Raw genomic sequence first — 21,028 nt, 5'->3', positions numbered from 1 at the left:
ATTAAGATACAGCACAGCATCTGCAAGCACTCCCAAAGGCTTGCTTAGCCCTGTGGTAACAGAGCTCAAATAAAATTAGATGCCTTATTTAGACCAACACAGGCAACACAAATCATGCAAATAATGCACAAATATGAGTTATTTGCATAATTAGGGTTTCTTTTAGAGTAGTTATAGTGAGCTGCACCATCTCACCTAAACACAACTAGTGAGCAAGTAGTCCCTGAACAGGGCTGTCTGTGTTCTGGCCATGAAGCCAGGCAGATTTTTTTAGGCATTTCTGTGCTTTACAGCATATTGTGATTTAACACAGCTCTTGTTTTGGCTCCTGACCTGTCCCAGCAGCACCAGATCACCAGCTAAGGGCCTCAGCAGACAGGCTGCTGAGTTGCAGAGCAGCAGATGAAGATATTCCACCTACAGCTGCCCATCAGCTCCTCTGCCACATCTGCTGAAGGGACAGGGCTAGACAGCCCTGATTGTCACCAACACCATTCCCTGCAGGACAGACACCACCAACTTCAGGCAGCTGATGTGAGGAGCGAGCCATAAGCAACAGAGGGGAAAACTAAGTTTGCAAATCACAAAGCAAATACGTTTCAACTCAATATGTTGTCCTTTACTCAGGGTGAAAGGACTGTTCCTCGCGCTTCCTTGAAAGCATGGTTAGTCAGGAAAAGCTTCCCACTTTTTGATCAAAGATTTGTAATGCTCAGGTTTGTTGTCAGACTTTCTGTTCTGTATTGGAAAAGCTGCTTGTCACCTCATGGCAACGTGAACCAGAACTGCAGCAAATCCCCTCTTTGGCATTCATTCTACTCCCTGTTTGCAAGAACCAAGCAGCAGGTACCCTGAGGCCCCACAGAAACCAGATGAAGTGTGTGTACCTGTGCTGAACAGGCCTAGCAAACACACAAGGTTTGCTCTTCCAATTAAAGAGCCACAAATATTTTACACAAAGCCTGGTTAAGAAACAAAGGGAGGTTTTTTACTACAACACAGTGTAATGCTTTAAGTCGAAGTGACGAGTGCGACTAACCTGGCAGATTCAGCATCAGGATCTTCTTGCATCCCACTGAAAGGATAACTTCAAAAAGGGAAGAAGAGAAGGAACGATACAGGGAACTCTTCAAACATCCTTGTGGATATGGAAATGCAGGGTAGGGTAGGCAAGATAAGCAAATGTATTTGCACAACAGTCTGAAGTACTTCACTTTACATGCTTCAAATGGAAAACCATCTGAGCAGTAGGAGTGCTGTTATTTATGCTTTCATCATCCATTGCAAAAGGAGTGAATTTCTAAATGCCAACAGTATGAGCTGTTAAACACTGATAATGCAAGGGGACATTAGCAATGGGGAAAAGGACTTACATGGTTTGATTATTAAAACAGATCACTTGGTTTACATGCTGCTTGTTTTCTCCTTTTAAATTCTCACTGGAAAGGGTTTGTTCATTTACTTCCTTTTGATTTTACGTGGGTTTTCTGTCAAGACAGCTCCCACTCAGCAGCTGAGAGACGACTCAAGTACTACTGTGAGACAGCACAAATAGCACTCGATTCATATGTAGATAACCTGTAAAGTATCTACAGCTCATCTTCCCCAAGCCGAGATGACTGTGAGCACACCGTCCTGTTCTTAATTCTAGGCCAGTGGAACTCAGAGCCCTGGGAAATTATTCAAAACGGGATCTTTTCGGATGATGTATTAGCCCAAGAATCCAGGCAGGTTCCTCCCTCTGTAAGGTATCATTTGTTAGGTAATGAGTATTAGTTAGTGACAACCACCAAAATCAAAGAATCCCAGACTGCTTTGGGTTGGAAGGGACCTTAAAGCTCATCCAGTGCCAACCCCCTGCCAATGCATCTCAGTCTCCCCTCTGGCAAGTTAAAGCCATTTCCTCCTCCCAAAATACTTTGCTTTGTGATTTGGAAAGCGCTGGCAATCCATGTTTAGGTGTCTACTAGCGATCTACAGCAGAATACAACTGCCAACCATGATACATCGTGAGTTCAGTTCTGTAAAACTCATGTACAATGGATGCTTATCCAACGAGAAGCAGCAACTCAGTCGACATGCTCACCCCAAAGTGTCCTTCTGTTAGCTAAAGAAATCTTGTGCAGGTCTGGCTCAAGAGTCACACCGTTTGCCACAGCTGTCCCTGAGAGACTTTAAACCCTCAACAGACACAACTCTTAGTACTTGCATTTTAAATACATAATAGATTGTAATGCAACAGTCACTACTATGTTACTCATCGTATCCACATCTAAATCTACACCGAGTATAGCATTTCCATTTTATATATATACTTATTCATATATACATACGTAAAAGTAACTTTCTTCACACAAGGCTCCTCCTAGCAAATACAGCACACACTCTTCTGGCTGCTCTTCTAACTGAAACTGATGAATAAAGCAATCACTTATAGGATCCTGTAGGAAAATGCATCTATAGCTTTGGGATACAACTAAATGGTTTGACAGACGTGCAGATAAGGACAGGGCTCAAGCGTTTCACTCACAGCACTTTCATACAGTGCCAACAAAATTACTACAAATCCTGGTTTGTCCAAAGGAGAGGGGAATGTATTTATGAAATTACTCTTTTCCTCCTGAATATATTCAAGAGAGACTTACAGGAAAAGAAATAAAGTTTAGTTATATCCTGTTTGCATCTCTGGCCTTTGAGGCCGAGAACAAAGGAATCTGAGACTTCATAGCGACAGTCCTCTTGAGCACCCATTCTTGGGCCTTTTAAGTGGAGCAGCCTGGCAGTAACAGGTAAGGAAATGGTCCTACATATAGAAAATCCAGAAGCTTTGAGAAGTTGCACAGGTCATTAATGCTGCCCAGCAAACAGCAGGAAGTAAGGACAGTTATTCACATGGTATCTTCAGTTCTCTCAAAGTCCCAGGTCAGAGTAGATAAAAACCAGCTAATTATTTCTTTCATTTCTCTTGTGCAAGCAAGCTTTGACTTCTGAAGCTACTTGCTTGTGCAGTGAAATGTATGTCTCAGTCCTACAAGAATCACAGTTCAGCAGTGAAAATGCCAACGGCTCCAGGAAACAGGCCACACAAAACCCTTCTAAACTGTGCAGTAACCTCAAAAGCAAGACAGACCAGGGATCCAAACCAGTTTAACACCACTTGAAGAGGCAGTTCACCCTGAAAATACCTCCTCTGGGCTGTGGCTCATCCAATTGTGGAGAACAATAGGTATCCACCAGCCAAAGCGGTGTGCAAGGAGGAAGGATTCCTACGTGGCCTCTGCAGACACTGAGGGGAACCCTGAATACAGGCTCAGTATGTTAAAACAAACCAACCTGTGCAAGCAGGCAGCAACAATAACTCACCATTTCCCCTCAACCACCCAGTGGTGCTTTACCAGTGTTATTCCTCCAATTCTTCCACCTTTTGTTGGTGGGGGTAGAGGCGTAGTGAGGAGAAGCAGGGCCAGAAGGAAGGCTGGAGGGAGAGGAGGTACAGGCAGTGTAATTCCATCATGTCAGGTTTAGGGGTTCATTTCCACTTTTAGTTTAAACAAGCCAGATTCTATTTACTGTCCTTTCAGAAAGCAGTGAACCTCTTCATCAATAAGCATCTGTGGGCACCCTGTGCCAGCACCTCACCACCCTCACAGGGAAAGCTTCTTCCACAACACGTACGATACCATCGGCTTCACAATACACTGACCGACTGTTCATGCACAACCTGCGGACACACACCCTGTGGCATGTTCCAAACCATGCCCCAGAACGTGGGACTGGTTATTTAAACACAGGCTCTTGCTCCACAGCACCAATTGCTTTGTCAATGAGTAATTATAAGGCAAAGGCTAAGCAGATGGGCAGAGGTGATGCTTTCATCACATGCTGCTCAGATCTAAGCAGTATATAACAACACAAAGCTATCAAGGTAGTATCTTAAAAGCTTCTAAGCTCCACCAGCACACTGACCAAGCAGTGGTACCACTTTCAAATTACAGCTTGTTGGATGCCAAGTGCTTCAAGGCCACTGCAATCGCTGAGGCTGTAATCTTCATAGTCTGCTGAGGAGCAGCAGTGTGCTGTGCTTAGTCAACAGGTTTTGCAACTAGTAAAATGACCCAGAGAAATAATCACAAATTCGCAAGGGACCAATTCCTCAATGTTCACACTGAAAGGACTGTAAAAATATCTAACCAGATTAAAGAACCGTTATTAAATCAATGGTACCAAGCCAGTAACCTACATTAGCAGACTGCAAGCCTTTACAAGCCATTGCTCATTTATAATAGCACCTTTATTGCTGCTTCATGAACCCTGGAATTGGTTCAGGGCCCCCTCATGGTCCTGCTTTCCTTCACATTGGGGAACTAACCCACTGTGGCCAGCACGCACTGTACTGTGCTGGAAAGGGCAGCTCAGGACCAAAGCGAGCCGCATCATGAGCAAAGGCAGTTTCTTAGCTGTGACCACGGAACCAGCCAGCCAAGCAAGTGGGATTTCTGGCAGCACCACTCTGCTACCAGCTCTGGGATCAAGGTATTATTTCAGCTATTGACAGATTATTCAGTGAAGCATCCAAACGAAAGTCAGTTTCGAATAGAAAGCTCTGCCATTACAGGAGTCGTGCTGCCAGGCAGCCCCGGCAGTGCTGCTCCTTCACAGCTGGCACTCACCATCTACGAGCACAATAAAAAGCAGGACGTGGAAAGGAACAAGCATCCTGTAGAGATTCGAAAGACACAAATGCAATAAAATAGCTGTCGACTAGTTCCAGTGAGCTGTGGGCCACAGAACCCTCCAGCAGAAAGACCTGCACCTTCCTCCATGGCAAAGTAAGTCTGTGCCAGGCTGTACCTTCAGTAGAAGGGGCATAACTTTGGAACCCAACCCCTCAGCTCGTGCTGCTGCTCTGCCAGCAGCTCACTGACAATGGTTCATCCCTTTAGTGCCTGATAAACCCCTAGTAAATAGATGACAAGTAGTTTGACCATATGATACTAATCTGACCTTTCCCAAGATAACAGCTGATGCCACCTCACAGAGTACCATAGAAGCTATGAGCAGGAAAAACACTTATCCCAAATTATTTCCTCCAGCGTTGGTAACATTCCCTACCTGGTGTTAGAGCTGAGAAGCTGGGTGAAACTTGCACACAGGTACCAAAGCAGAGCGCAGGACTGCTCTCAGTGCTCAGGACAGACTCTCCAGGACTGCTCCTGCAGTGCTGTCCTGGGCAGGAAGGGAAGGCACACGGATGGAGGAGGAAGGCTCAGGTGGCACGAGCTCAGCAGCTGAGCCCCAGGACCACCTTCAGTCCCTGTTCACCGCTATGGACATGAACACTGGAGAACACAGAGGAAACCAAAGTTTATGTTCATCACAGTCATGAAACATCAGCTGAACAGTTCATACAAATTATAAAATGACTTAAGGGGAGGAAAAGGAAGGAAGTTTCCAAAACAGGATTAGCCACTAATGTGAAACTCCAAGATGCCCTCACTGCTCCTGATACAATCTAGTTCTCATCAAGCTTTGCTTTCCGAGAATTTGAATGTGTGAGGAAGAGGTCAAGAACGACCCAGTGAGGAACCTTCCCCAGTGCTGCTCTAAGGCCCAGTTTCTCTAAAACTTAAACCACATCCAGGATCTTGAGAAATCCTGTGCCTCCAGCATACTTCAGGGAACATGGAACATACTCAGTGCCAGACCTTTTCTTTTCTCTCCTGCTGCAGCCGAGCAGGACACAAGCACAGTGTTAGCTGTTAGCAGTCACCTGCCACTGTGCTGGGGACATCCCCCTCTGCCCCAGGAGCTGGGCACCCCAAGGGCTGCCTCTGCTGCCCTCCTGCTGTCACCTCTCTGAAAGCACTCTGGTTTATAGGATTTTGTGGGTGAAGTTTTGGAGGACGCACAAGAAGGTTTGTTTTACTTTCAGAAAACAAACATTCAATATTTTTATTCTATCTGGTGTCCCCCCCCCAATACCAAATAGTTTAAGGCTTCCCTAAATGGAAATGCAACTAACACGAGGCTTAAAGGTCATCTCAAAGGAAAACTGTATGGAACAAAAACCGGGCCTGTCAATTCCACACACATTATTCCAGACTGCCCTGACTCCATTTAGGGCAAAGAATAAAAAAGAAACACCAAGGAAAATGCAGTAGCTGGTTAAAAGGAATTTAAGGAGGTTCTTAACAATTCTTTGCAATACCACGAAAAAGGATTTAAAACCACCTCAGCTGAGGCAGTGTTACAAGACCTCTTGATCCCCTGCACACACCTCTGATGGCAGGCTTGCCCCTGCCTCACGCTGGGTAAAGCCACACAAAATGTCCCTCCTGGGCTGCACCACTGCTGTGAGCCACATCCTGGGGTTACTCCATGTGAAGACAACACCAGTGTTGCAAGCAGCAGCCTCGAAGCACTTTGGATAACATGAAACTAAAGGTTTTCCTGATTGTTTTCTCATTTCCCTGACTGCTGGTGCTCAGGGGTAGTCACCCATCAGCAAGGAACTGAGGGAAATGAGACACAGCTCTTGGGAGATAGTAAACAAGGAAACTGTGCCTGTATAAACATACCTCACCTGGGTCTTATTCCTGTATGCACAGACAATGTGAATGCTACTGCCACGACAGAAACCACACCAGGCTCTGAACTGTTTCCTTGTTAAGATCAGTGCTTGGATGCCAAATAACTATATCTTGCATAATATGGCCTCTATCCAAACTGACAAAAGCTTTCTGAAGAATCAACATGCCTTAAAATAGAGTTACTTCCAGATTTTAAGGACACTTACTGAACTCTTTAAGCCATCCCAACCTCTCAGCTGGTTCAGACGTGTGTTATGTGTGGTATGCCTTCATATCTTATTAAAAAACAAGTAAAAGCATCTGCCAGCTGGTTCCTCTCACTAGGAATTACAACCATCAGTTGGGGCCATAAATGTGGCTTTGAAAACGATGTACAGATGGGCCTATACTTTTAGTATTTTTAGGCTCTCAGCAGCCTGCATCTACTAGCGACAAAGAGCAAATCACAGTCTTCTCACAAATACCCTTCCCTTGAATTACTCCAAGTACCACCTTAGAGTCCACATCAATTCAGCACAAGCTTAGTGACAAGCTTAAGCACACACAGGCCAAAAGGAAATCCAACTACTAATGACAGTGGAATTGCAGCCTGCCCGACTAACAGCTCGTCTGTCTGCAGAAAGATTGACTGTATAAAATAGATGCTATTACTTTTTTTACAAGGGAAACACTTGCTCTAGCATCAAGTCTTCAGTGGCTGTGTAGTTAGTTGCCTGCCTCGTCACCAGGTTTTCTTTCAGTACAGCATTGGGAAAAGAACAGCATATACATTACCACTTCTGCTGCTTAAAGACATTAGAAGAATTAAGCATTCATTAATTCTTAGAGAAGAACACAGGACAAGACCCCAACCACAGCCAGTGCTGTCACTGTGGCTCCAGGTTATACACATCTTGCATCTCAGTAACATTATTTAAACATTCAACACTCCTCCTACCTCACCATTACAATCAGAGGGAGCCTGAAAGTTTCCCAGAGCACATAACATTTTGGTTCAGGGAAGTGCTTTCTGCCCTGGACGGAGCCTCCGTACAATAAACAAGCTCCCAGGAAATTTATGGATGCACCAACAATACTTGTTGGCCGACAGGGAGAGACTGAAAGAGAAATGGCAGCAACTGGCTCCTGAAGTCAGAAGCAAATCCCTGTTCAGAATAAAACACAACAGTTAAAGCTGCTGAGAATCTGGGGCTTTTGAATCAAAAATAATTCACATTTTGAATGTGAAAATCAGCAGAGTCATCAATTCTCCCTTATCACTCACTTCTCCAGGATCTTCTGAGCGGGGGTGACTGTCTCACTAACACTGAAAAGCTCCTATCTCAGTCCAGGACACTATTAAAGAAACTTCTCAGATGAACCCAGTTATTTTTCACCTTCAGAAAGATTCTTACAGGAATATTTCCCAAACGGAGCCTGGCAGGCTGCTCCATCACCTCACCCTGCAGACTCACAGCAGATACTCAGTGTTACTCGCATTGCCAGTTCAGATGTCCCGAGAAGACAAATTTTGGGATAAAGCTGTAGCTGTCAGCATGTCAGCTCAGAGGGTATTTCATTCCCTGCCCATGCGCATGGCACCCTCTGAAGCAAGAAGCAGTAGTACTTGTGATGTGTAGTGAGGGTCTGAAAAAACATCACCCCACATTCTCACGTGGAGGGCAAACATGTTGGGAAGATGGGGGTGAAAAGGAGATTTCAGGACCGGAACAAGAGCTCCAGTAGAAGTTTGAGGCAGGAGACAGCATGAGAAAGTGTTATGGCAGATAAAATGTGCTTCCAGCTCTTCAGAGCAGCACTGCACTCCATGGCAGCAATGACTTGCTCAGTCTCCACCTGCCAAAATAAATTTACTGCCATTTAAGGTTGTTAAAATGTTTCCCTGATTAATCATGGCTCCACTGCAGCATCTGCCCCAGCGCCTGTGTGCCAGAGCCAGGCACCCACTGCAGAGCCCTGTGCCACCCCCTGTGTGCCAGGGCCAGGCACCCACTGCAGAGCCCTGTGCCACCCCCTGTGTGCCAGGGCCAGGCACCCACTGCAGAGCCCTGTGCCGCCCCCTGTGTGCCAGGGCCAGGCACCCACTGCAGAGCCCTGTGCCACCCCCTGTGTGCCAGGGCCAGGCACCCACTGCAGAGCCCTGTGCCACCACCAGCCCTGCCAACACGCTGGTGTCACCTCTGCCTGTGTCAGCCACCAAGGGAAGAGCAGCAGGAGCGGGAGGTGCAGGGGTGGAGCACTCCTAATCATCACAGAGCAAAACACCCCATCCCTCCCCATGACACAACCAACCAGAAGGCAGTGCAGCTGGGCCACTGCTGAGCACACAGGAGCCTGCTCAAAACACTGCCCTAGCCAGAGAGTGATTCCTGTTTCGACAGAAGGAATGTCGATTGAGAAGAATGAAGCCATTCAGGTTTGTTACAGGTCACCCTGTCGTTGGAGCCTTAAGGGAGCACTAAAGCACTGATAACAATCTCCTGTTCGGAAGTAATAGCCATAAATATTAGGACTTAGTTAGTCCTGATAACTAAGTAACTAAGCAGCATCCTAACAAGGCTAATTTCATCCTGGAAATATGTAGCTCACACTCTTATTCAGACCCTAGCGCTTAGGTTCACTCATTTAATCCCTACGTGGAGATGAGGGCCTCCCATTTAACCTTCGCTTTCATTACAGAGGCAATTCTTCTTTAAATACGCATCTGATACAACACATACTGCAAAGAGACTGCTCCTGGCTGCAAAAAATCTGTTTATAAAGGATGAGACAGGCCACAGGACAAAGATGTGAGACCCAAAATGCTGGGGAATCCCATCAGCTCAGAGATCTGTGCAGCCCCCAAGAAATGCAACTCCATGGCAGTTCACCAACACAAAACCAGGTCTTTCCTGTAGTTTTGCAACAGCGAAACCACCTTTGCAATGGAGATTACCCAGGGACTATCTAGGAAGTTAGGAAATGGGCCTCGTGTGGCTCACACCAACCACCACCACACAGGCTGCAAGCAGGAGGCTGAGGTCTACAGAAACCAGCCAGGAGGCAGAGGCAATGGCAGCAATGACACGTTATTGCTTTCTGAAAGATCACCTTGGGCAACTTCCACTCCCAGTTGTAAAATCGAGGCAGATGGGAGGGCAAGACAGCAGCAAAAACATTAATGGAGACACACTCGAGCTTCAGCTGGGGCTTTGTTTGTCTTTGGGTGGACAAATGGGGGAAGGAAAAGCGAGCTCACAGATAAAGGCCACCAGTTAAAGTTCAGTTTACTGCATAAAATAGTAAGTAGCCTAAATAATACACATTGTAATGGCATGTCCTATTTTTGCTATACGTGGATCTGGCAAATATGAGTCATCTTTGGAGGAAATCCCAAACTGCTCTCCTAGCACAGTCATATCTACACATAGAAAAGAAGGAACAAAGTCCATAACAAAAAAAGCCACCTTCACATTAATACTGATGTTGGCCAGATTTGTCAGGGAATTGCAGCTGGACAACGATGAAGCAAATGCTGATTATGATCACAGGTTGGTCATATTTGGAAGAAGAGGAACAATCTCATGTACCATCTTCACAAGTATGGCCTAATAAGTAAGTTTTTGTGAGATCCCAAAATACACTTGGTAAGAAAGCAAGTCAAACCAAGACAAATAGATGCTCCCTCCTTCACAGGGAGTTAATTTCTTATCACTATTTCAACTTCTTCTCTATGATGTGATGGAGCAGGGGGGATCAGTGACCAGACAGGAATCAAGTGCTAAGGGAGGGTAAGGAAGGAGGGGGGTCTGTCACCCCAAGTGAGCAGAAGTCCCAGGACCCCCAGCATCACCTTGTGCCACCGCTTCCCACCCTGGAAGGCTCCTGAGGATTCCAAGCCCAGAAACAACAGATCCAGCCAAATCAGTTCGCAGGCTCCAGCAGCAGCACCTGAACGTGCCGTAGGGCAGGGACATCCCTCCTGAAAGCCCTCAGCTCTTGCATCACTGTAAAGTTCCTGTGAAAGTGAATTCCGACATTACCTGCTCCACAAAATCCTGCTGCCAATACCTCTGTGTTCACACAACATTTCTGTGCGGCTGAAAACTACTCCCCTCTTCCCCCCTGAGTGCAAGATGTAATTGCAAAGGTAAAATCCTTGGTGTGAAAACTCTGTGGCAGGACAAGTCAATACCGGACAATCCAAGGGGTTGGCAGCAGTGACAGCACCACTGAGCAGGGAGGCAAACACAGTATTCACCACTGGCACTTGTGAGTTATTCCCTGGGTCTCATAACAACTATTGTTTTTCTTAAAATACATGCTCCTAAAGTAAAATGAATAGAACCATCTTCACCCTTATTAAAAGAGGTTTTGAGCTTTCATCGCTGTAAAGACAAGTTTGAAAGCGACCACAGCATTAAGCCCAAAGGCTTCAATGTCAGAAAGCAGAAAAAAGCAGTGAATGGTTGAATTTGCCAGTGCTGCTCACTCATCACTTACACACAGTGAGTGTCCTGACGATTTGCACATGATATGGGATAGGATGTTTTTTCATGTTATTTCCTCCCCATATTAAAACAAGGAGGACAATTTGGCACTCATAGCACAAAGAGTACTGAAACCCAAGGTCAAAACTACAGAGGAATTGCTGTCTTCAGGGAGCAGTTTTTAGTTTGCAAAACATACATTGCGCTCTGTTACTCAGAGAAGATAAACCAAGGGTATGGAAGGCTCCCACCATCCCTGTGGACACCCAGGGATGACCAGAGGGGTGGACACAGTTGTGCCATTTTCCTACATGCTGCTACACAGCGAATCACTTGGGATCTGGCCATGAGTGCTATCAGCTTCCACATCGAATGTCTCATTAAGATAAACAGAGGCTGCTCCTTTATCTTAAACTGTTTTGGGTTAAGACAAGCCCAAAACATCTCCATATGAAAGGTTAGAGTGTTGGGGTTTTTCCTCCCTCCCGAAAGCTTTCCCAGATTGGTTATGGGGCTTACCACGCTTTTGGCACTTGAGGTGTAAAATACTTTGGCATTGCACAAAGGATGTGAAAGTGGTGTAGGAATTGCTATTAGCACAAGATTTCAGCCACCTAACTGACAGGTATGGAGCAGCCTTTGAAAAGGCAGCAAGAGTGTCTAGATACAACTAACCCACAGCGCTGATCCTGACTACCTGAGTACTTGAGCTCTCCAAAGCCTTCCCACATCCATAGGGCAACATAAACCAGACCTACAGAGCAAGCCAGGCTTTCTGTAAGAACCTGTTCGTTTGTTCCATCCTGCAATGTATTTTGGTTTAACAGCGTACATTAGTCAGTGTCACTCCAGCGAGCTTTTCCTTTAGTTTAGTCAAGGTGCGATAAAAAAATTGTCTTCAAAATTCACTAAGTTCCTGTATTTAACTGTTGTTATTTTTTTCTAGATACAAGGACATTACAGGAAAAGCAGAAGGTTAAAGTTTTGTGTTAGATGGAGTTGAAAATACTATGACCCTATTCAACAGCTTCCATGATTCAACTATAGTGTTTGCTACCCAATTTTACTGCTCCCAAGCTAGTCTGCACAATAAACCAAGTGAAATGCCTCTGATCTCTCTACCTGTACAGGGTCTACTCACAACTTCAGTTTTCTCCTCAAATTCAGTAGCAACAAATCAGGCCTGGCTCTGAAGTTAATCACAACCAAAGCCCCAAAACCACCTCATCACCTCAGAGAAGTCATGGAAGTCCTGGCTTTCGTACTTCTACCTGCCAGCCTAGCACTGCTCTGCTCCTCAGAGCAGGAGCACTCAGCATCCAAACCCCACAAGACCCAGTGCTCCAGGCTGACTGACTGGCACTGGTCACCCCTTGCTCCCCACAGGAATGGAGTGACAACACCTTAAGAGAAAGAAGGCAGCCAAAATGGTTTGGCTAAAAGCAAGACTCGTTTTGACAATAAACAGGCCCCCCCCCCGCCTTGAAGTCTCCAAAAATGTAAGCCCTTAATGGAAAACATGTTTTGTATCAACTGATTGGAAAAATTAAGCAAAATATTCCCAATTATTTCAAAATTCTTCAACTTGCCTTTGATTCCCCATCAAATCCAGCTTGGACAGTTTTACACCAGGTTTAAAAAGGTTTCCACATGTCTCCTTTTTCTTGGCGTCTCCTCAAAGGGGTTTAAATTCAGGATAACTAACACAGATTTGGGGAACGAGCTGCCAGAGGCTGGAGATGTCTAGCTTAGGAATGTCTGCATCCTTGGAAGCCAGGATGCAGAACGGCCCAAAAACCAAGTTGAGAACAAAGAAAGAGAAGATTTCTATTGTTTGCTTTGCTAGAGCCATAAATGCTACATTTCATAAGAAAGAAAGGGAGATGAACATCCTCCTTGTTCTATACCACTACCTCCTTAGTGCTCTCTTCACCTGAAGGAGGTCAGGACAGAAACCACACAGAGCAAAGTTTCTTTCTTACTGCGACACAGGCGAAAGTCAGAAAGGAAACACTTTATTATCAAGCAGCATTGTCCACAGTTACGCATCTCCCCCTCGGTCTTATTTTAGAAAGTCTCCCTGGTAATTTGCCTGTGCTTTTGAAAAGCCAGTAATGTGTTTTGAATTACAAGAGGTTACAGGGACATTTTTGTGGTAAATTTGGACTTTCATTTGCAAAAAAAAAAAAAAAAAAAAAAGAAAAAAAGCCCTCGGTGCTACAGAAATCCTTTCGGAAATAACATTTTTTTTGTCATTGCTAAGCACTTTTCAACAGAGTTTAACAGCTACTGCTCCAAGGAGCTGCTTACATCCAGCTTTAACAGGATACTGGGGTACTCGTGCCCCTGCAAGCAAGAGGAAAAGCAGCACGGCCTCTTTCCCATGGTTTGGGAAGCAAACAAAGGAGAGTATATTCTCTGCAGTGTGCAGGGACAACGATTTTTCTAAGCACATTCACTGAGAGACTCCCAGTGCTCAGGGTCTGGGATTCTGGGATTTTGCTGGAGGCCTAAATGGTACTTACAGCTCTTTAAGTCTTCTTTCATTCCTTCCCCTGGTCTTTAAAGCCAGGCTGAAGAAGGCACAAAACACCGGTATGAGGAAGTGAAAGGCATTACTTCCAGCCTTGGAAGTTTATAAACTCCATATCCAGTTGCTTTATAAACAGTGCAAGGGAAGACAGGCCTCAAACAACAGTAGCTGGACTTTTCCTTTGAAGGTGAAACTTCAGCATCCATTCTTGTAAACAGAATAACCGATTTAGTGGAAGTTGAGCGATCTGAATAAAAGCAAAAGTTTTGCTGTAAGCATCTACAAGCTGTCTCACCCCATGAAAGCCTCATTGTGCTCCCGATAACCGTGATGGAAAGGCCTTTACAGCCACCAGCGGTTTTGCAGGCTGACACGCCAGATTTTACCACCTCAATGTACCATAGAAGAGCTGTCCCTAAAGAAAGCCTTGCTGTTCCTACAGTGGGAAAAGAGAACTTTTTGGTTGAGTTTGTTTTTCTTTGCTATTCAGAGTGAGACAGCCTTTGCTGCCATCCAGTAAGCTGTTAAAATATGGGTTCTCATTACTCCTTGGCTGTTCTGCTTCCTGGCAAGAATGATTTAGTAAATTGCTCGAGCTGCCTTTAGTTTCCCTACTGCAGGTTCATTCTAGGCACCATAAATAAAGTCCAGGACAATGATGAAGGCACTGACCAGTCTGATGCTTCTAATGGAGGCCAGATATTAAAGGGGAACCTTTTCAGAAAGTTTCAGCTGGTGTCCCAAAGTATAATTCATTTGAGGAGCTTATCATTAACAACTGTTTTATTCAAGAGGTCTTTACACGCTACCCCCCCCCCCCAGCTCAGCTTCTCATAGCTGAGCTCGGGCAGCATGTTATGTGGTGCCCATCTACACTGCTGCTCACACACAGAACCGGGCCCTGTGCAGTGTCAATGGGCTCCACACAGAGTAGGTGAGAACAACTCTGGCTGTAATAAACCCCAAGAATGAGAAAAACCTCATTCCAAGCAGGAGATAGAGGTTATCTGAGGAACAGTTTAATGGTTTCAATTTGAAGAAAAAGTCTTTTCAACAGGTAGATTTGTCTAATGCCCCTTTTCCTCTCAAAGACAGAACAGCCTCATGTTCAAACTGTCCTTTAAGCATTTGAAAGCACCACAATGAAAACTTACCCCTGTTTAGCAGACAGAAACATCAGTACACAACAGCAGTAGCATGAGCCGAGAGATCATCAAATCTAACCAAAAAGCCCTGAAAGGATCAGAAATCTTCCAGAAATTATACTTCTACTTCTGAGCACTGGAAATGAGTGTTTGCTACTCCCCCACTGAGCACTCACAGGCAAACCTGTGTTCAGACGTGTCGTCTTCTCCCCCCCCTCAGAATTTCATCATTCCATGAAAAATTCAACCATGACCCAGGGCCTGATGATGTAACAGTCAAATATCCACCCAGATCTGCATCTCCAAAAGGAATTTGAGTAAATATGACCAAAGGGGAAATGTTCAGGTAGTGTAAAAGCTTGCTCAGCCTGAACGAAATGCGAGGGCTGGGTGGAGCAGCAGAGCAGTAAAACCACCTAAAGAGGCAGATTTTTGAACAGAAATACAAAGTCAATACAAAGGGCTCTTGACTAAAGGAGACCACAAGTCTCATTGGAAATATTAGCTAATATTTACCGTAAGAATCTGGCAGCCAGCCTTTAGCTAGTGAAGTTCAGAAGGTGATGATAAATTACTTCAGTTAGGACGATGCAGGTAATACAAGCCACCTCAAACGGGCAGCAGTCAAACACAAGAGCAGGATTCTACTTCACAGCATCACAAATAGACGCACTCCTCGCTCTGAGGATCTTCAGGACCCATATTACCTCATGAGAATCCACAAAAGAATTGCAGAGAAGAGGCAAGGATGAAAGCAAAAAGGCTGCTGAGGAATTCCTAAATTACCAGCTGACTTTGTGTAGATATACTCTATGCAAACAGCAGAAAAGATGCAGTGAGGAGCTTCTCCTGTTGAGCTGATTCACACTAGTGCTGGTTACAGAACTGATTCTGGAGGGCTTTTTCCTCACACCTGATGCCATGCAACATGAACATCCCTCCCCAGCTGGCTGCTAGCTCACTACCTACAATTACATTTTGTTATCTGTGCTCTGACAAGCACCATAAATGCAGCTCAATGTCAGCTGGCAAGCCAGGACCAGCAGGTCTGGGGCACAGCATTCCCAGCATGAGGATTTAGAGCTGTAAGGTACCCTGAAAGACTAATCTCATTCATAAATCTGACCTAGTATATTATTCAACACCCATGTCTTAAAATGTATTAAACACTACCTCACCCACACTGCTATAAAAAGACTACTGTAAAATTTCCCTCTGAGAACAGCAGGTATTCATAAGGCAGGGGAGGACAGATGTGCAAAAGACGACTCAGTGAAACTATATCAATTCAGCACACATGGAGGCAAAACAAATCCCACGCCAGGATCCTCTCATTCAGTGCTTTGTGTCAGGGACTGCTGAGCTCACCTGTAGCAGCCCTCGGCTCCGTAAGCTGAATGTCCAGGACCCAAAAGCTGGCTTCGAGCCTCCCTTTGCCACTGCTCTAGTTGGGATTTGTTTCTGAAGTGAGATCGATGGCCTCTTCCATTTACGAAAATCAAGCTGGCCCCCATCCAAGCTCGTAACTCTAATTTTGATGGACTAAGGGGAATTTTCATTCCATTCATTCCTAATTCTGACACAAGACAGCTCTCTGCAAGCTGAGCAGTTCGGAAGAAGCCAAGAAGAGCTGCAGAGAGTTAACTGCTCACCAGCCGAGCAGCAGTGAGGAGCATCCTGCAGCAGCTGTGGTGCAGCACCTCTCTCCAGAAGCAAGCAGACTCCTCCCAGCCCCTTTTCAATTCACCACCACATGAACAATTCAAATATTCATATCTATTTAAAATGAGGAAATTAAAATGGCTTAAAGGCATGAAAAGCTTGTTTATTAAGCATGAATATTTCATTCCCAAAAGCACAAATGAAACCAAGCATTCACATAATATTTCCTCTGCTGGGATTAAAGACACTTTACTACCTAGTGTGAAGCCAAATCTCTCCTACCACAACTTCAACCAGAAACCTGAATGTTTCAGATGGTGCTTGAAAGATAAGCAAGCTGGTGTAAAATCATCACTACGACACAGACAGCCCCCCTTTGCTCCAACACATTCTGGAAGATTAAGTCAACAGGCAAGCAGAAAGATGCTGTACAGGTGAAGAATCAAATGCTATCAACGATCCAGGTCCCTGCTGAGAAAGAATTGTTTCTAATGCATTTATGGGTCACTGATCCTCTGAAAATGAAGATGGGAGCAAATTAAAGTGTTTGATGAACCCCAGATTCATGCATATTTTGCCAGACCTGTTGAGGACAGATGAAAGGAAAATAGCCCCATCTCCAGATCTAGAGGACACTGGACTGCACAACAAGAGTTTGGCTTTTCACAACTGCAAGAGTGAACATCTGTCTTTTTACACAAAAAATGCCCTATGATGTCACCTACTAAAAGGGGCTGCTAACAACTGCATTTGAGCTTCTTTTCAGCTGCTTTTCCAGGCGATTATGAAGTCTGTGCATATTCAGCACTATCTTCAGCTCCTTGTGTCCAAAACTGCCTCCACAGGAGCATCCTGTAAACCCAGGAGGCTAACAGCTATTCACACCAGCCATACAAAACACAAACCAAGTCATTTTTCAGACTGACAGATACTACACACTCAACCCACCACATCACCTGAAAGAAAAAGATACCTTTTTTTGAGACAGGGAGACAACTACAAGGACTATTACTAGTCCTTGGGGTTGAAGATGGGGTTCTTCACACCCCATCCTCAGGCTCTGGTGGGCTGGGACAACCAGGAAACTATCTTAGTAGCAAGGACAGGCTCCCACATTGGCTTTCATGCCGCAACTAGTTAACAAAAAGAGCAAAACAACCTAATATTTATTTTATGATCATTACACTTGACCGGGTGCTGTCACCATCTTCCTTTCATGAATCCTTGAATTCTGTAATAACTGCAACAAAGATCTATTATGCTCCCAGGAGGGGATTTGCACAAGGCTTATGAAAAATGAGCAACTCGCTAGAAATCAGGAAAAGATGAGTCAAGCGACACCTGCTCATGAATTAGATGTGAGAACAGAAAGACCCTGAGCACACAGCTCAGATGGGACTGCCCTGAACACTACCCTGCTGCTGCCATATATCATTGTCTTTTTTCTTCCTGCATTTCAGCGTGGCTTTCCACTCAGAGCCTTCGGCACTGGGTTTGTCCAGCCAGGTCCCCACAACGCCCATCACCCGGCACACAGGGGATCATGTCTTACTCTCGTGTGAAGCATTCGAGACCTTGTGAGGAGAAGCTAGGCTGAAGTTATTCCCTTTCCACAAGCACCTACTCGCTCCACCTACTGTGGAATAGTCACAGTCACATTAAGTCAAAACCACCCACTGAAATGAAAGTGTTTTAACAAGACCAGAGCAGGATGTTCTCCCTTAGAACAGGTGAGTAACACTCAGAGTACAGCCAAATACTAACTCTTGATTGCCAGGGAGGGCACCTGAGAGCTGTTTGACATTAAAAAGATTCCCTGTTTTAAAGAGTCTTTAAACTAATCTTGGGTCCTCTGATAGGAATTGAAATGCCAACTGCTACTGAGGTAATCAACCTGCCCACAAAGCTCAACAGGGCTCTGATTAAAGGGAAGGCCAGACTGTGCCAAGGTGCAAACTGCTCTGATGCAGCCGCTTATAATAATTCATCCTTATGAGCACTTAGGGAACAATTCTCTGTTAAAGCTTGGGGGGAGGGTGGGGGGTGGTGTCTGTAAAGAAACGAAGCTCCTGAGTCCACGCTAACTGTTCCAATAGTCCTGCTTCTGGTTTTCTCTTTCAACTTTTCTTATGACTAAGAATCACAACCAGCCACTGGTACGAGGCCACTCAGAACTGAGGAATCCAAGGAGCGGATGGCTTTCATTTACAATTAACACGTAACATGCAGTGACTTCCCGAGCATCCACATGAAATGGACAGTTTGTTAAGTAGTTGTAAGGCATGCTAACACTATGATATCCTTGCTGAATCACTACATGAACCTACAAACAACAGGGCATGAAGTGTAGGGATTGGGAATTAAGGTAGTAAATCTACACTGCATCCGTCCACCTCCCCAGGCAGGTACTCACAGCGACAAACCAGCCACGCTGACCCAGTCCACGTCAACACCACGACACTCAAATATTACAGCAATGAAAAGTGCAACTTCACCATTTCTCTTTTTCCCACTAGAGACATCCTTGGGGAAATATCCTTGCATGCACCAAAGCTGGTATGATTTCAATTCCACCCACATCTGGGCTCACTTGGGAACTAAATCCAGCACAACCCGTCTTGGGTCAGGCAGTGACCCCGAACAAAAATAGCCCTGGCAGAAAGCTGGATTTATGGAATAGGGTGGAGCCCATCCAAACCTGCCACTTGGAGCTAATGACAGAGAAGCAACAATTTCTTCATTCTGTTCAGCACATGACGAGCACGAAGGCGGCTCGTGCCATCTACACAACGTGACAAAACACAACGCGAGATAATCGACCCTCAAACAGGTCAGAGCCTCGGCTGTAATTTGGGTCCGTGTCAGCAGCAAGAGTTAATTACCATCTCCAAAGCAGTAAAAACAAGAGGAGCAAATGTTGCTGGAGCACTGCACTAAGCCCAGAATGAAGCTGGGTCAGCAGGCCAGGGCCTCAGCGCTACCAGCATCAACAAACAGGGTTTGAGTTCAGCAAATTTACTGAAAAGCCTCACTTTTGGCAAATTCAGCTGAGCTCTCCCAAACGTCCCAGTGCAGACAAGTCAGGGGAGGAGAGCACCAAGGTTAGAAAAATCAACAGGATTCATTTTCTTTAACACAAGATTATTCTACCCACAGCACAGACACAAGACAACCTTGAAGGGCAGAACTCTGCCTGCAAGCTGCAGATTACAGCCAAAGCAGTGCAGGCATCTGGTACAAAAGAAAGTGGAGTTTGAATTGCTATCACAAGGAAAAGTCTGGGTTTCGTAGCAGTGTCCATGGTATTGGAGTCAAAGGGACACCTGATGGTGTGTTAGACACAGCAGCAACGTCCAGACATCCTTAGGCATGACCAGCATGCAATGGGACAGAAAAGAGGAAATAAATCAAACTACACATCAGTTGTTAAGGATCCAGGATTGCTGCTTCTCATGCTCTGGTTTTTAAGGATCCAGAATTGCTGTTCTACTCATCCTCTTAGCAAAGTCTACCAGTGCAATTAGATTCCTAAATGCAACCAACACGCCACCTTGATTTTTAAGTTATCTAACAACACGTTTCCAATACTTCATTTAGATTTCTAGCACACATTCACCAAAGAATAAAACTCCCAAGAACAAACTACTACATGCAAGCTTCCTCCTAATTACACTGACTTTGTTTGTGAGCCTTCTGTAATACAATTAAAGTGTCATGGTGTGCACAAATGAGAATCAAATTTAAGCTTTCAGAGGCACTGCAAAATTTACTTAAATCTGACATTTCCTCCGGTTCAAAGCTCAACTGTTCACGTTACATTTTTCTTCATATTTAAACACAAATGCCCTCTCTACCCAAAGAGAAATCCAAAACATGAAAGAAAAATAGCATCAAATATGCTGGTTACTGTTATATCTCTCACTGCCAGGATCCCAATCCTGACCTTGCAGCACCACAGAATACAGGTACACTCCAATAGCCACTTCTGTAGCACAAAACTCCCTGAGCACTCAGCACCTGATGCAGCCAAACCCCCAAAACTAGAGATTTCATCCAGAGGAGACACCATAATTACCTGAAAAAGCTCAGATTTCTCCTACCTCAATAGCTTCCTACCAGCTGAGGAAGCTTATCCCACCTCTGCTCCCTTGGCTATGGCCAGAAGTGTGTCCAATAACACAGGTCTGACAAGTTATTAATTTCAACCATCTCCACAACACAAGCGGCAGGAGAGGAACAGTCAGTAAAGCCTGAGCAAAACGGGACATACACACACACGACACAGCCAATAAGTCACGTTTCTATCCCAGAGGCTTCCCTTTGGTAATTATCAAATCCTTGCACAAGCAGGGGCGTAAGAGTTTATCAGGAAGAGCTCCCATGAATCTTTCATAACGGAAAGTGACAGGCAGCCGCAGACTGAGGGTCCCCACCGGCTGTCCTCTTATCAGTGCTGCTCAGGATTTAGTTGTACTTCACAGAGGAAAACAGGGATGAAACCGCAGATCCTCCCGAAGCCCATTGCTGGAAGGGAAATAAAACCATAAAGATCACAAAACGTTAACGCAGCGCCCGGGAACGGCGGCAACGCTCCTGCGGGCTGGAGCAACCTTGGACTTAGTGACTTTT

At 45.2% G+C, this 21,028-nt stretch overlaps 1 protein-coding gene across 1 annotated transcript in view; it reads right to left on the bottom strand.

The window, feature by feature from the left end:
• The window catches only part of MYO1D (myosin ID), a 128,838-nt gene that overhangs the window by 107,244 nt on the left and 566 nt on the right, over positions 1-21,028 (bottom strand). The window lies entirely within an intron of this gene.

Source organism: Strigops habroptila, chromosome 19 (assembly GCF_004027225.2).
Source record: "Strigops habroptila isolate Jane chromosome 19, bStrHab1.2.pri, whole genome shotgun sequence".
NCBI classification, from domain to species: domain Eukaryota; kingdom Metazoa; phylum Chordata; class Aves; order Psittaciformes; family Psittacidae; genus Strigops; species Strigops habroptila.
The sequence above is the reverse complement of the archived record's forward strand: the minus strand, read 5'-3'. Positions and strand labels throughout refer to the sequence as shown.